The sequence below is a fragment of the Ictalurus punctatus genome, chromosome 25 (genome assembly GCF_001660625.3).
Source record: "Ictalurus punctatus breed USDA103 chromosome 25, Coco_2.0, whole genome shotgun sequence".
Lineage (NCBI taxonomy): Eukaryota > Metazoa > Chordata > Actinopteri > Siluriformes > Ictaluridae > Ictalurus > Ictalurus punctatus.
Genome location: NC_030440.2, coordinates 10,789,501 through 10,803,123, shown reverse-complemented (window position 1 = coordinate 10,803,123; position 13,623 = coordinate 10,789,501). Strand labels below are relative to the sequence as shown.

General features: G+C 41.0%; 1 protein-coding gene across 3 annotated transcripts in view; it reads left to right on the top strand.

Annotated features, from left to right (window-relative positions):
• Positions 1-2,678: 2,678 nt before the first annotated feature.
• ralgps2 (Ral GEF with PH domain and SH3 binding motif 2) overlaps positions 2,679-13,623 on the top strand; it is a 119,798-nt gene continuing 108,853 nt past the window's right edge. For all 3 annotated transcript variants that reach the window (XM_017455851.3, XM_017455848.3, XM_017455850.3), the window contains exon 1: positions 2,679-4,100. The gene's annotated coding sequence lies outside the window, so the exon portion shown is untranslated. The remainder of the gene's footprint in view (positions 4,101-13,623) is intronic.

Genomic DNA, 13,623 nt, shown 5'->3' with positions numbered 1-13,623 from the left:
TGCCATATTGTTTGTTTATTGTGGACTTGGAGTAACTTGAGGCAGGGGTTCTCAACATTGTTTGACCCCTTCCAGTGGAAAAAACCCCCAAAGTCTATGGACCTCCTAACGATGAAAGCACTAATTAATACTTTGACCACAATCCAACTGTGTACACTATTGCATTTATTTATTGGAGCCATGAGAGTTGACACTATTCCTTATTTATTCAGATGTTTCTGAGCATTAGATGATAAACCAGTTCGAACTTCGATTATCTGTAATGACGTTTAAGAAAGTGTGGCTCCCGCAGCTATGCTTTACAGAACCCCACACTGGCACTTAAGGTACTCAATGATAATCAGATCTGCATTAACACAGTCATCCAAATGTGACAATGAGTTTAGCTCCAATACACTTCATAGTGAAATGAGTTCATCTATAAGGTCACCTATGCCTTTGCATCTTAGGCTCAATGGCATGACTCTGATTTGCTGATCTAATCTCATCTAGTGAGTCATATTCTGAGATTATTAATGTTATGTTGTCCTTTAATCAGGAAATATTCTCATAATTGTCACAGCATCAGCATCAATCTTTATCACTCCACAATGAAAATAATATGGCTTTCCAAATGACCTGCTTGTTTCCTGTTTGGAAGAGAAAGGTCTTGTGCTGGCTCTATGCCACAAAATATATTTCATCCCCAGGCATGTAGTTCCCAATCGCTACTGCAGCTAGAGTGTAGGGAATGTGGGAATGTCTTTACACTGCTTAAAAACCTACAAAAACGGCTAAATTAAATATAGTAAAAGCGATTTAATATTCTCCTGTGGTGTCCTCAGTGGTTAATGGTTTGGATTATTGGTCAGAAGGTCAGGGGTTCAAGCCCCAACACCACAAAGTTACCACTGCTGGCTTGGCCCTTAACCCTTTCTGCTCCAGGGGTGCCATATCATGGCTGAACCCAACTTCCTAACAAGCTGGGATATGCGAAGAAAATAATTTCACTGTGCTATAATGTAATATAGTGATAAATAAACCACATCGCATCATGGTTAAATTCTTCACAGCATTTCCTACAGGTATATATCAAAACAACAAAGTTTAAAAAAAAAAAAAGTGTTCATCTTTTTTGGTTTCTCTGTTTTACAAAATTCTTTTTTTGTGCAAAATATATTTATTATTTGTCTTCATTAGTTGCTCTAACTTAATCAGAATTGTGGTGGATCTGGAGCCTTTCCCAGGAACACTGAGTATAGGATGGGAGAGTTCTCCCCAAATGGAACACCAGTCCATCTCAAGACATGATTCACACACACACACACACACACACACACACACATTCATATTCTTCTTCACCCTGGGGGCAATTTAGTGTAGCCAGTCCACCTAGCTGCATGTTTTTGGACAGCAGGAAGAAACCGGAGAACACCCAGAGGAATGCGAGTGAGTACAGGGAGAACATGTGAAACTCCACACAGATGGTAACCCAAGCTTAGGCTCGAACCCTGGAACTGAGAAACTATCCAGGACTATCCACTTGTTGCAACAAGTCCCAAATAGTCAAGAAATGAATTCCAAGTCAGCAGTTAAGAACAGTGAAATCCACCAGTCAGAAATGCAAGAGACATAGACACTGAAGAGTAGAAGAAAAATAATTGTGAAGCAATATAAAAAAAATCCCAAATGAATGGCAGCAGACCTAAAATAATAAAAATATTATGATTGTTTTACTACCGTGCTAAAAAAAAAAAATATCCAACTCGGTCTGATCAGCTCCCAGAACACAGGTCTGGTCTGGATGGGAGCTGGTCAGGATTTGCCACCTGGTGAGTGGTTCTAGAAAGGAAACAGTTTCTGAACTAGATAGGCAAAGTTCATCACGACAAACTCTGATGTTGGGTGAAAGTTTAAAATAGTTATCAGTTTGAAATCTGAACGTAACGTTCAGTTTTAAGAAAGAGAGAGAAGACATAGATAAGGTGCCAATACTTGTAGAGTTCAATAGATAGATTTTCTGATATAGTTTAGCCAATCAGATTTCGATTTAGTTTCTAAATTAACGCTACTAATGCTACACCATAGACAAGTCATTTCTTTTTAAGGAAATAACACAACAGTAAAGTAATTAGAAAACATTTATTAGTCAGTTTATTCATACAATAGCAAAGGTGGAAATTAATTTACCAGCTGGCAAAGATAATCTACCAGCTGGTAGCAGATCAGACTAAGCCACAGGTTCCCAACCCTGAACCTGGAGAACCCTCTGTCCTACACGTTTTAGTGTATTTCCTGCTCTAACTCACCCACTTGCACTCAGGCAGAGCTGTTAATTATCACTGTCACTGAGTTGAATCGGGTGTGTTATGAGCAGAGACAATACACGTTTTTGTTACTTAGGATAGTGAAGGAACACGTGGTACACCTAAGCCACATTAAATGTCCTGTTGGCTGCATCATTTTGATGTGAGTTAACCGTTAAATTTTGCTCAAAGAGTATGCACAAAACAAAAACAAAACAAAACAAAAAACGGGAATCCTCTAGTGCAGTGGTTCTCAAATGTTTTGTCACCAGGGACCCCATAACTCCAAAATAAATTCCACTCACCGCCTCAGTATGGATTTATCTCATGAACGTTATTTCAATTTTTCAAATAAAACTTTTCAGAACCATAAGTCTTTCTGAACTATCTATCACTAGAACACATTAGGTGTGTGTTGACCTTAGTGCTTGGACCCAGTCCCTCCAGGATTTTGCGATCGCAGAATGCAATGAACGCAAAATCAAGCATGCACTGCAATATTTGGAGGAGCTTGCAATTTTTCTAAACTATCACAGATTCTTTGCAGATTTGGAGATTTGCAGAAGATGCGTCATGTGACATCATCACAACGCTCATTCAGCCAAAGCCCTCTTTGATTCGCGTGCGTCAAACATGAGTACAGCTAAAAGGTTTCATTACCAACAAACATCACTGCGAAAAAACTGTGCAAAACAATTTTGTGCATCGCGATTTCACCAATTCAAAGTAGCTTTCTGCAAAAAAAAAAAAAAACTCCCAAGGTTGCACTGAAAATCGAGCATTTTTGGCTGCAACAATCACAAAAAAACTCTATGAGATCCTATATGGAGTGCTTGGACCCCTAAATATAATAGCCTTGATAATGTGGGCTTCCACGATTGTAGCAAAATTAAATAAATAAAAAAATTCACAGACCCCTTGGCTATGCCTCATGGATCCATAGAGGTCCCTGGACACCACTTTGAGAACCACTGTTCTAGCCTACATGTTGCCAACCCTGGTCCTGCAGAATCTCCTGGAGACATTTTAGTGTTTACCCTGCTCCCATGACATCTGAATGAACTACTCAGCTAATGTAGCCCTGATTTAGTCCTAATAACAGCCCTGCTGAAAAACAACAACAATAACAACAACAACAACAAAAACAATACCAACCTTTATATAAATTGTAATGGTTTTAATGGAAACTGTAATGATCCCTGTGGGTATCTACTGGTAATTTGTTTCCTTCTATCGGTAGTAATGCTTTTGAAGGTTGGCTGATGCTTTGTAATGGTATTTGTAGTGGAAACAATTAGAATTTCTGTGACGGTGATTGTTCTATTTTCAGAAGGGAGGGTTGGGAACATGTGCTACAGCTAGCTGATATATCTGCAGTGCGGCACAGGAACCAGCAGGGGGAGCGACGATCAAACAAATTTAGGACAATACAGTAATATAAACACGGCTTATATACAAGTGCTCAGTAAATACTGCGTATGTTCTTTAGTTTAGTTTGCGAGGTAGCTTTAAGACGAGCTGGTTCCGAATTTGTAATTCTGCTCGCGCTATCGACTGGGCCTGTAATCGAGCTGCACTCGTGTGCACACCAGCTGCGCGCCGCCGCACACACGGGCGGCTTCACCGACACCTTCTCTTGCGATTTTTTTTAAAGCTTTGCAGGAAGCGCGTGGACCGTAAGGCAGCCGCTTGAAGCTCCGCCCATCTCCGTTCCCCTGCAGTTCAAACAGCACTTGTCCTCTCCCCGGCTGTAATAGGATTTTGTTTGTGTCCAAATCCACGACAGGAGCGCGAGCGTTACGACTGGAGCAGGAGGTAAAGTTGGCATGTTTCTGTTTGGCTTTTGAGAGCTGTGATGAGGGTGAGGTTATATCCAGTGCTAGCTCGTATAGCAGCTAGCTGAGCTAGCAAACCACTTAAATCCAGCTGAACCAGGCTTGAAGGTTTACTGCTGCACAGTCCTAAAAACCTAATATGATTACACCGATGCTTGTAGTTTGCTGTTGGTTCGAGCACGCGCTTTGTTTACAGCTTTTTTTTTTTTAAATCCTCAGTCACGTTTTGCAGGATTAGTCTTGGCGCGCGCGGGGCCAATACAACAATAACAACAAACACAGTTCTTGCAGAAAATATCTTACAATCTAAACTGTGCATGCTTTTAGTTGATGTTTAGTGGTGCGGAAATGTCCCTCCTCAGATTTTAGGGTGTGTGTGTTCGTGTGGTCCCTCACAACAACAATACGGAGTGAGAGAGAAAGAGAGTTCATACGCACACAGCCAACTTTAAATAACGCCCTTGTGTCGTATAAAACCTCCACTCCCTAAATTTAACTTTCAAATAACTCGCTTGCATGAGTGCTTTTCCTCGACTAGCTTGAGAAAGACATTAACGAGGGCGCTAATCGTCCACCATGAAGGCCCACATCACGCCCTCCTCTGTGAGAGATGCCGTGCACAGACACACAGACCCAGTGCTTCACTCATAACTGGTTCATCATGGCATGATGAGTAGAGTTGGCACTTGCATCTCTGAGGTTTGTGTGTGTGTTTAAACCCATCTTGCTGGTCCTTCTCTCAGCTGGTTGTTGCACGTGCTGTATCCCCCCCTTGCTCAGAGTGTATTGATCATGCAGCAGAGAGGCACCACAGGAATCCGTTTCATTAGAGGCACACTTCTTGTCTTGGCTTTCCCGGAACTCCTTGTAGGAGCTGTCAAGCTGGAATTACTAAACACTTCATGGCATGCTGCTGCCTGGTTCAACTCCAGGCATATGAAAATGCATCTTCACATTGACGTCTGTTCATTTGTATGCTTCTGAGATGTTGTCCGGCCTGAGGAAAATACAATGGGTCGCTTTAAATAAATAACTAAAGGGAGGGGACAAAAATCAAAATCTAATTAGCCATTCCCGTGGACCCAAAGAATACAGGACTGTGCAAGTCGGGGCACATGCAGAGAAATGCTGTATAGCAAAGACACCTTCTATGTATATGTGTGTGTGATATATATCATCTACACACACACACACACACACTTAAGGGATAATCCACGTTTAGGTGTGCATTATACGGGTTTTAATGCACAGCGTGGAGGAAGAGAAGCACACTGCATTACAATGGTGTAACACACCTAACCATGGATTATCCCTCTTATACCAGGTCACTTGACATTTTTGACAAGTCAAAGCTCTGACTGATGTTTTCAGCACAAAATGTGACCGAAAAGATGCAAATAAATTAATAACAATACTGAAAATGAAGTGATTTCATGTACTGGTCGTTAGATCTAAAACTTCACCTGTACGGAATCATACACTAAGATAAAGCAGTGCAAGGAGATTGTATATATTTGAACGAATTCTAATAAGTAGTTAAAATAACTAATAAATTTAAAGCGAGAGAAAGGGATTGTGTGTGAAATTACCTGTGTCTGTGCCGCATCTCTACTAATAACAAAGCTGTGAGTTTAACTGTATACATATGTAACTTTGTTACTATGGTTACAGTTGTTTATAGGCAGCATATTAATTTAGAACAGTGATTAAACTGACAGTGTGTGTTTATAAAACCTTTTTTTTAAAAAAATGCATCATTAGTCTTGGGCATGCTCTGAGACGTTTTATAAATAAATTAGCTGGTAAGTTTAACTGCGTGTCTTCTGGAGACTCCTAGCTGCGTCCGAATATCCCCACTACCCTAATATACAGTAGTAGTAAATCAGTATGCTAAAGCAGTATGTCCGAATTGTCAGTATTCATAAAACAGTAGGTGCGAAATACTTGGCTGCTTCCGCCGAGATTCTGCAGTATAGAACCAACGGATACTGCACTATCCCATAATGCAACGGGACTGGCGCGGAAGAGCTGTCGGAATCAAAAATGGCGGAAGGCGGCAAGTCGGCTCTTTTTAAGCATAAGTGCTATAGGTATTAAACGTTGTTCCTTGTGGTTAAACCGTACTTGTTTAACAACACCTGAGTAAACTGTTAACTTGTTGAAGGTCTAAACAAGAAAAAACAGTGAAGTTTTTGCGGTTATGATGACGTCATTAGTCACATGACAATGCCAACATGGCTGATGTAGTACGTCCGGATTGTATTCATACTACACACGTGTACTGATCAGTATCTACCGTATCAACGGCAGTAGATACTGAATCGAATGCAGTAGGTACTGTAACAGTACGTGATTTTTGGACTGGACATGTTGCACTTTCAAAACCCAGCAGCCTTCATGATCTTTTATTATTATTTTTTTTTATTCTGAAGGTGGTCTGTTACGTAACATGCTGGTTTCCTTACTCTCACACACATGTTTTTCTGTAGTGTTTAATTTTCTTTTGGAAAAGTAAAGTCAGATTATTGTAGATCCCGTGCACTGTGTACCCAATATTATTTCTTTTCGGTGCTACAGAAATGTAAGGTTTGCGAACATCAAGCTGGTTCAAGGCAGTCTTTTACGATTGTTACTCGTCACGTTGTATGAGATGATCTGAAAGAAATCTGTAGAATGCTATAACAGACTGCGCAATAACAAGTGGTGTTCTTGTCAGATTATATGATGAAGATCGTAGGCCTAAAATGAAAGAAAATTACTACGTTCTGCCGTAGTGGGCGTGCAGCGGTTTGTTGTTTGCAGCACAGGTTTGTAACTCTTTGACTGGAAATCACGAAGTAGTTGTCATAATAGTCAAAGTCCACCTATTATGGCTTTGAAACGTGCCTAATTTTGTTTTAAAAGGCTCATACAATATATTTTATGCATCTGAGGCCAAAAACGCTTTAATGTGCTCATAATTTAAACTGCAGCATTACCTTTCCCCCCAGTGTCACAAACGACTCGTTCAATGATCCGTTCTAAATGATTCGCTCTAAACTCCACCTTTCAGAGAGCATACTCTGCTCTGATTGGTCAGACATCTGTTGTGATTGGTCTACCGCTGTTTGAAAAAGGAAACGCCCACTACCATAACCACTTTCAGCTCCGCCTGTCAGCGAGCAACCGATGAAGACCAGAGGCGGGGCTTTTAGTTACAAACCTACGTAAGTACAGGAAGTAATGTCTGGAATCACTAACGACTCGTTTCAGCTGTTCAGAAACGCTTCCTTCTTTTGGGAGTCAACAACTCCGTTTGTCCTGCGCTTTGATTTTTGAAACTTTGCAGACGTTTTACATTCACAAACAGCCGTATAACACACTACATGAAAGGGAATATTTGAAAAACCCTAATAGGTGCACTTTAATAAGCTTGATGAACAGAAAGTTTGTGTGCAAATTAGCTAGCTACGTACTTAATTCATCATATATTTCTTTCCATGCTGCGCCCATTTTTGTCCTATTTGATATTGAGGAGACATTCTCTCTGCTGTTACAATTCAACAAACCGCTCTTCTTCTTCTTCTTAAATCTCATGTTTTATAAAATAGCTTACTAATCACTATGCTGTAAGCTGCAAGCGATGTCTCTCATCCCAGACCTATCCATAGACTCCACCGGTCTCCAGATTAGAGAACACACAAATGAAATCAGACACCAGTGTGTTGACCTTCCTAAATCGAGGAAATGGCGACAAAAATAGCTGCATGTCTGAAATTTCCCATATCCACTGTCGGGAGAATATTTAAGACGATCAAAACAGCCGGAGCTGTAATAACGCTTCCTGGAAGAGGACGCGACTGTATTTTATTCCCATGGAGGGTGGTTCGAGAGGCAGAAATTTCCCACAGTAGACAGTTGGAGATTTGCAGAAGATGGCAGCATTTTGGGGACTCCAAATCTCCAAACCAACAAACTATTTGGCATGCCAGACGAAAGCCCTTTCTTCAACAGAAAAGAACCTTATCCTCACTGTTAAGTTTGATGAAAGATCTGTTGTTTGATGATGAGCTGTTTTTCCTTCAGAGGCCCTGAGAACTTTGTTAGGATGCATTGCCTCATGGACTTGCAATGCAAGTCATCTCCTTGCATGCAATCATGGACTTGCATGCAATATGTAGATGAATGGATTTTTTTTCTGTACAGTGAATATAAAAGTATTTAACATAAATACAGGATGGAAAAGGAATGGAAGAAAAACATAGAGCTGTGGTTTCATCTTGTCCTGTCGTATACAACCTCTCATTAAATATGACTAGAGACATTATGAAGCAGAATAAATGTTGGAAGGATATAGCAGAGATCAGTGCTGGATCTGGAGCGTGTTTGTAGCCGTTATACGAAAAATACGAAAACTGGCATATGATGTTGCTCCACTTTGCTTCGTGTCATGCAGTATCGCACCACCCCCGGTATGGATTATTTCTATATAACTGCACGGACTGTTGGGTGATATTCCTTACTTAAATCAATAAGAAGCAGTGGCTTTTCTATGTTTATGTTATAACTTCACTTGGGGTTGGGATGTGTCCCAATGAGAGACCAAATTCAATTCCGGGAAAGCCTGTAATTTTTGGAACATTATACAGTTGGAAAATGTAAATTTCACAGTGTGGATGGGTTTCCCAGGCTTCCACAAATGCACTATGTTTATATGTTAGAATGCTGTTCATTGACTTCAGTTCAGAATTCATTACAATCATCCCCCAGCAGCTGGTTAAGAAACGCCGCCTCCTGGGCCTCGACTCCTCCCTTTGTAATTGGATTCTCGACTTTCTGACCGAGAGACCACCGACAGTACGCACTGGCATCAGATCATCAGGCACCAACTTGCTCAGCATGGGCGCTCCCCAGGGCTGCGTATTCAGTCCACTGCTGTTCACGCTGCTCACCCACGACTCTTCTGCCAAGCCTGAATCCAATCATACCAAGTTCTCAGACGACATGACCGTGGTGAACCTTATCAGCGAAAATTATCAAACATCGTACAGAGAGGAAGTGAAGCAACTGGTGACGCAGTGCAGTGAAAACAACCTGCCTCTTAATGTAGTAAAAACAAGAGAGATGATTATAGATTTTAGGGGGATGCCGATTGACCACTCCCCACTGCTTATGAATGGCTCCATGGTGGAGAGGGTTAGGAGCGCCAAGTTTCTCGGTGTGCACCTCTCTGAAGATCTCACCTGGTCTCTCAACACCCACTCTACAGTCAAGAAGGCACAACAATGTCTTCGCTTCCTCAAAACTACTCAGAACTTCACAGCATCAAAACTACAAGGTTCTGGAAAAGCTTTTTACCCCCAAGCTGTCAGACTCCTAAACACCCTGTTGCCATCCACCACATAGTTGCAATCAAAATTATTCAACCCCCATTGCAAATCAGGTTTATCGTCAAAATTTACAGCCTTTCAGCGGTTTGCAATGAACAAATCAAACCAAAGCAACTGAAAAAGTTCTTACGAATGCCTCCTAGTACTATTGTGCCTTATGTCTCTTATATATGTTGTCTTGTTACAATGCACTGTTTGTTTTTTTTAGCACATTTGTTCAAGAGAAACAATATTTCGTTCAGCTGTATACTTGTATGTGGATGAATGACAATCAAGTTAACCTGAACTTGAACTATATGGCCAAAAGTATGTGGACACCTGATCATCACACTATGTGTTTGCTGTACATCACATTCCAGGTTATTCCCCCTTTGCTGTTATAATTATCTCCACTCTTCCGAGAAGGGTTTCCTCTAGATTTTGTGTGGGGATTTGTGATCATTCAACTACAAGAGCATTAGTGAGGTCAGGCACTGATGATGTGTGAGGAGGTCTGGGGTGAAGTCTATATCCCAGAGGTGTTCAATGCGATTGAGATCAGGGCTCTGTGCAGGACACTCGAGTTCTTCTACATCAGCAAACCATGTCTTCACGGATCTCACTTTGTGCGCCTGGGCATTGTCATGCTGGAACATGACAATGAAGGGAAATTGTAATACTACAGCATCCAGAGACATTCTAGACAATTGTGTGCTTCCAACTTTGTGGCAACAGTTTGGGGAAGAAAGAACTGCATATGACTGGTAAGGTGTCCACAAACTTTTGGAGATATTGTGTATATGTAGAAGTTCTCTAGATCATTTGAGTAGTTTATAGGTCTCTGCAAATGTTTTATGGTTGTGTTATAGTCTCAGGGTACTGTACCGCAGTCTGTGTGACGGTGTAGCTGCACAGCAAGCAATCATTCACGTTCCCAGTAATGACCATCCCTTCTCATCAAACAAGTTCTCTAATGAATCACAGGATGTTCAGTGTGTGAGAACGCTGACTGATTTTCTGCTGTTCCTGTTCCACCCTTATCTTTTATCTGTGTTTTATAATCGGTTATGTGGTCTTTATCATAATAGTGATAAAAATATTGTTACTGTACTGGATATTTCTACAAGTCATGTTCTCGTGTTTGACCTGTTCCAGGTCTTTATACCCTCTTTTTTTCTTTTCTTTTTTTTTCTGTACATGGCACACATGGTTGGTTAAAGAGTTCTGGCTGTGTGTGCTCAGCTAGTCCAGCACATGTCGAGTGGAAGCGAGGAGCCAATATTAGGCAGCCTGTAATTTTGCAGCTTTGCACTTGTATGGTTTTAGCAACCAACGTGAGAGTGAGAGAGAGAGAGTGTGTGTGTGTGTGTGTGTGTGTGTGTGTGTGTGTGTGTGCGCGCGCAATTTTTATTGGGTGAAGGGTCTGAAACCCTCACAGCTCCCCCCGCCGCCCCCCACACACACTCCACACTCAAACTGACTCAAATCAACTGTGTTTCATGTTCATTCAACTTGCTTTGGTTTGTGTCTCTGCTCAGCTGACAGCATATTTTCTCATACACAAGCTTATCACGTGCACATGCAGCTCGGTTAACGCTGTGCTGCACCGTGCTAGGTTTCAAATTGTCCGAGCCTCTGTTTGGGGGGGGAAAACTAGAACTTGGGACTAAAACTAAAAAAAACAAAAAAAATCTTCAAATCCTTCGGAAAGCATCCGAGTGGTAATATTTTGGGTCATGTTGGATTAATTATTCCATAAAACCGCTAGTCAGCTACGTAATTTTAATACTGGAAAACATCATGTGTGGGATGAACAGTATCATAAAATAAAACAGAGAATCGTTTGCATTTGCAAATAGAAAACGATTCATTTGTTCATTAACAATAACCGGACATGTATACATATTTCGCTTATACTAGAGAGAAATCGAAGATGTACAAGTCTCTTGGTGTTGTTTATGGGCACGTTCAAGACGTGATGTTTTATGATTACAACATCAAGGACGTCATGATGCTGAAAGCGGAGGTTCTGTTCAAACAGATGCCACACATTTGAAAGGTTTATTTAGTTAAACATGTCCATTATAGGCATCTACTCAGTAAGAACATGATGTAGATATCCATCATGACGGTATCTGTCTAGTCTCTAACTGTAGAAATTAGGCGAGCTGCATACGTTTGTTAAAGCAGTATAAATTAGGTAGGTTATCTAACTAGCAAGTTAAGCCGGTTAAATTCTTAGTTAGTAAGCCACCTTCGCTAATTGGCTTCTTAGCTGAGATGAAATTGGTGCTGCGAAGACAGAGCTCCTTGGGTGAGTTATTCCTCCTAGTTCCCTGTAACTACAACAGTCTACTACTACAGTCTCCTTCGATTTGCTAAGATGCAGTAAAAATGAATGTGCTTATGAACACTTTTTTTTTTTGATTGACACCCAAAAGCAGATATCGGAAAACAAATTCTGACTTGCAGTTAAAACACTCGTGCTTATGTGTAGACTCCTCCTGCTATGTACTTAAAACCAGGAGGTTGCTCTTGGACATTCTGTGACGCATTACAGGGTTTGAGTCTTTCTATAAATCACCCATAGTATTTACTGGCTTTGTTTAACGCTCAACTAGAATGGAACTTCAGTCTTCAGAGTGCCAGATAGACCAGAATGAATAGACCCTTCATTTATTTTTCAATGAAGGTGACCATGAGAGGAATTCTGCTTTTACCTGTTTTCTGCTGTATACCTACAGTACATATAAAGGTGTGTGTGTATGTGTGTTTCTTAAAGTGAATTTCTCTGTCTGTAGATTCATTTGAAATCACACACATGCTTATCATGGCATTCTGTTCAGGATTTTCGCAGGTTTTTTTGTGATTGTCGTGGCCAAAAATGCATGATTTCTCTGCGGCTTTTTTCAGAATTTGGGTTGCGATTTTTAAAAAAATGTATATATTTGTATTGTTTTTGCCGGTAAACTCCTTGAACTGGCGATTGTTACAATTGCACGAACTTGTCTTGCGTGGTCTTTCACAACGATGTTTGCTGGTAAATGAAACCTTTTGATGTACTCCTGTTCGACGCAGGTGAATCAAAGAGTGGTTTGAGGACATTTCTGAATGCATGTTGTGATGAAGTCACATGACTTGTCTTCACCAAAGTCTGGAAAATCTGCGGTAATTTAGAACAATCGCAAGCTCCTCCGAATTCTGCAGAGTTTGCTTGATTGTTGTGTTAATTTCTGGAGGGACCGCCTTTGTGCCTGTAATGGGTCAGGTGTGTTAACCGAGTGCTCACCGTTCTAAGGAGGAACCTTTAATCGCTCTAGATGACACGGCCAACGCAGGAAAATGCTGTTCGCTAGTTTCCCCTCCTTGCCTGGTTAACTAGCTAGATATAAGAACCAATGAATTACTAAAATAATGGGCTGCTCAGTTTATCTCATAATGTTGCAAAAGCAGCAATAACCTTATGCTAACCTCACGTGTCATGATGTCGTATACAGTGCTCAATTATTCTACTAATACTGCTAATAATGTTTCGAATATCCGGTTTCGATGAGAGGTTGTAAATTGTTATTCCCATCCTCTAACGGGGGGGGGCAAAGACCACGCCCCCTCGACTGAGTTCCTCTGGACACTCTGCTCAACCCCGAGTTCAGCAAGTGACATCAAATCGACATGGCCGCTCAGAATATGAACAGTAAACAAAGTAGTGCTTCTTACCTTTTAACGAGTTAAACTGTATGTACAAGTATTTGCTTTAGCGCCACAGACGCGTCCGCATGTTAAATTTGTAACACAGACTAATCACCGTTTTGTGGTTAATATCCATCAATCATCAAAAGATGAACATGGAGGTGTCCGTGTTTTTTTTTTTTTTTTGTTGTTGTTTTTTTCCCCCCTCACTCGGAAAATGACGTCATTCCCAGTTGCGTCACGTTACCATGTCCTGATGTGTATATTTCCTGCTGCAGCTGATACGTTTGCTATGCAGACACTCTGGCGGTCTGTACTGCGTTGCTGGCGTTTTTCTTCGTCAGATGGGAAGTGAAAGGTGATGAGCAGGACGATACCAGCCAAGAACAGCACGCACACATTTTGCGTTTAAGCGACTACATGTTCACTAGTAATGTAGTGGTGTCCTTCTTAATGGCCCGATTT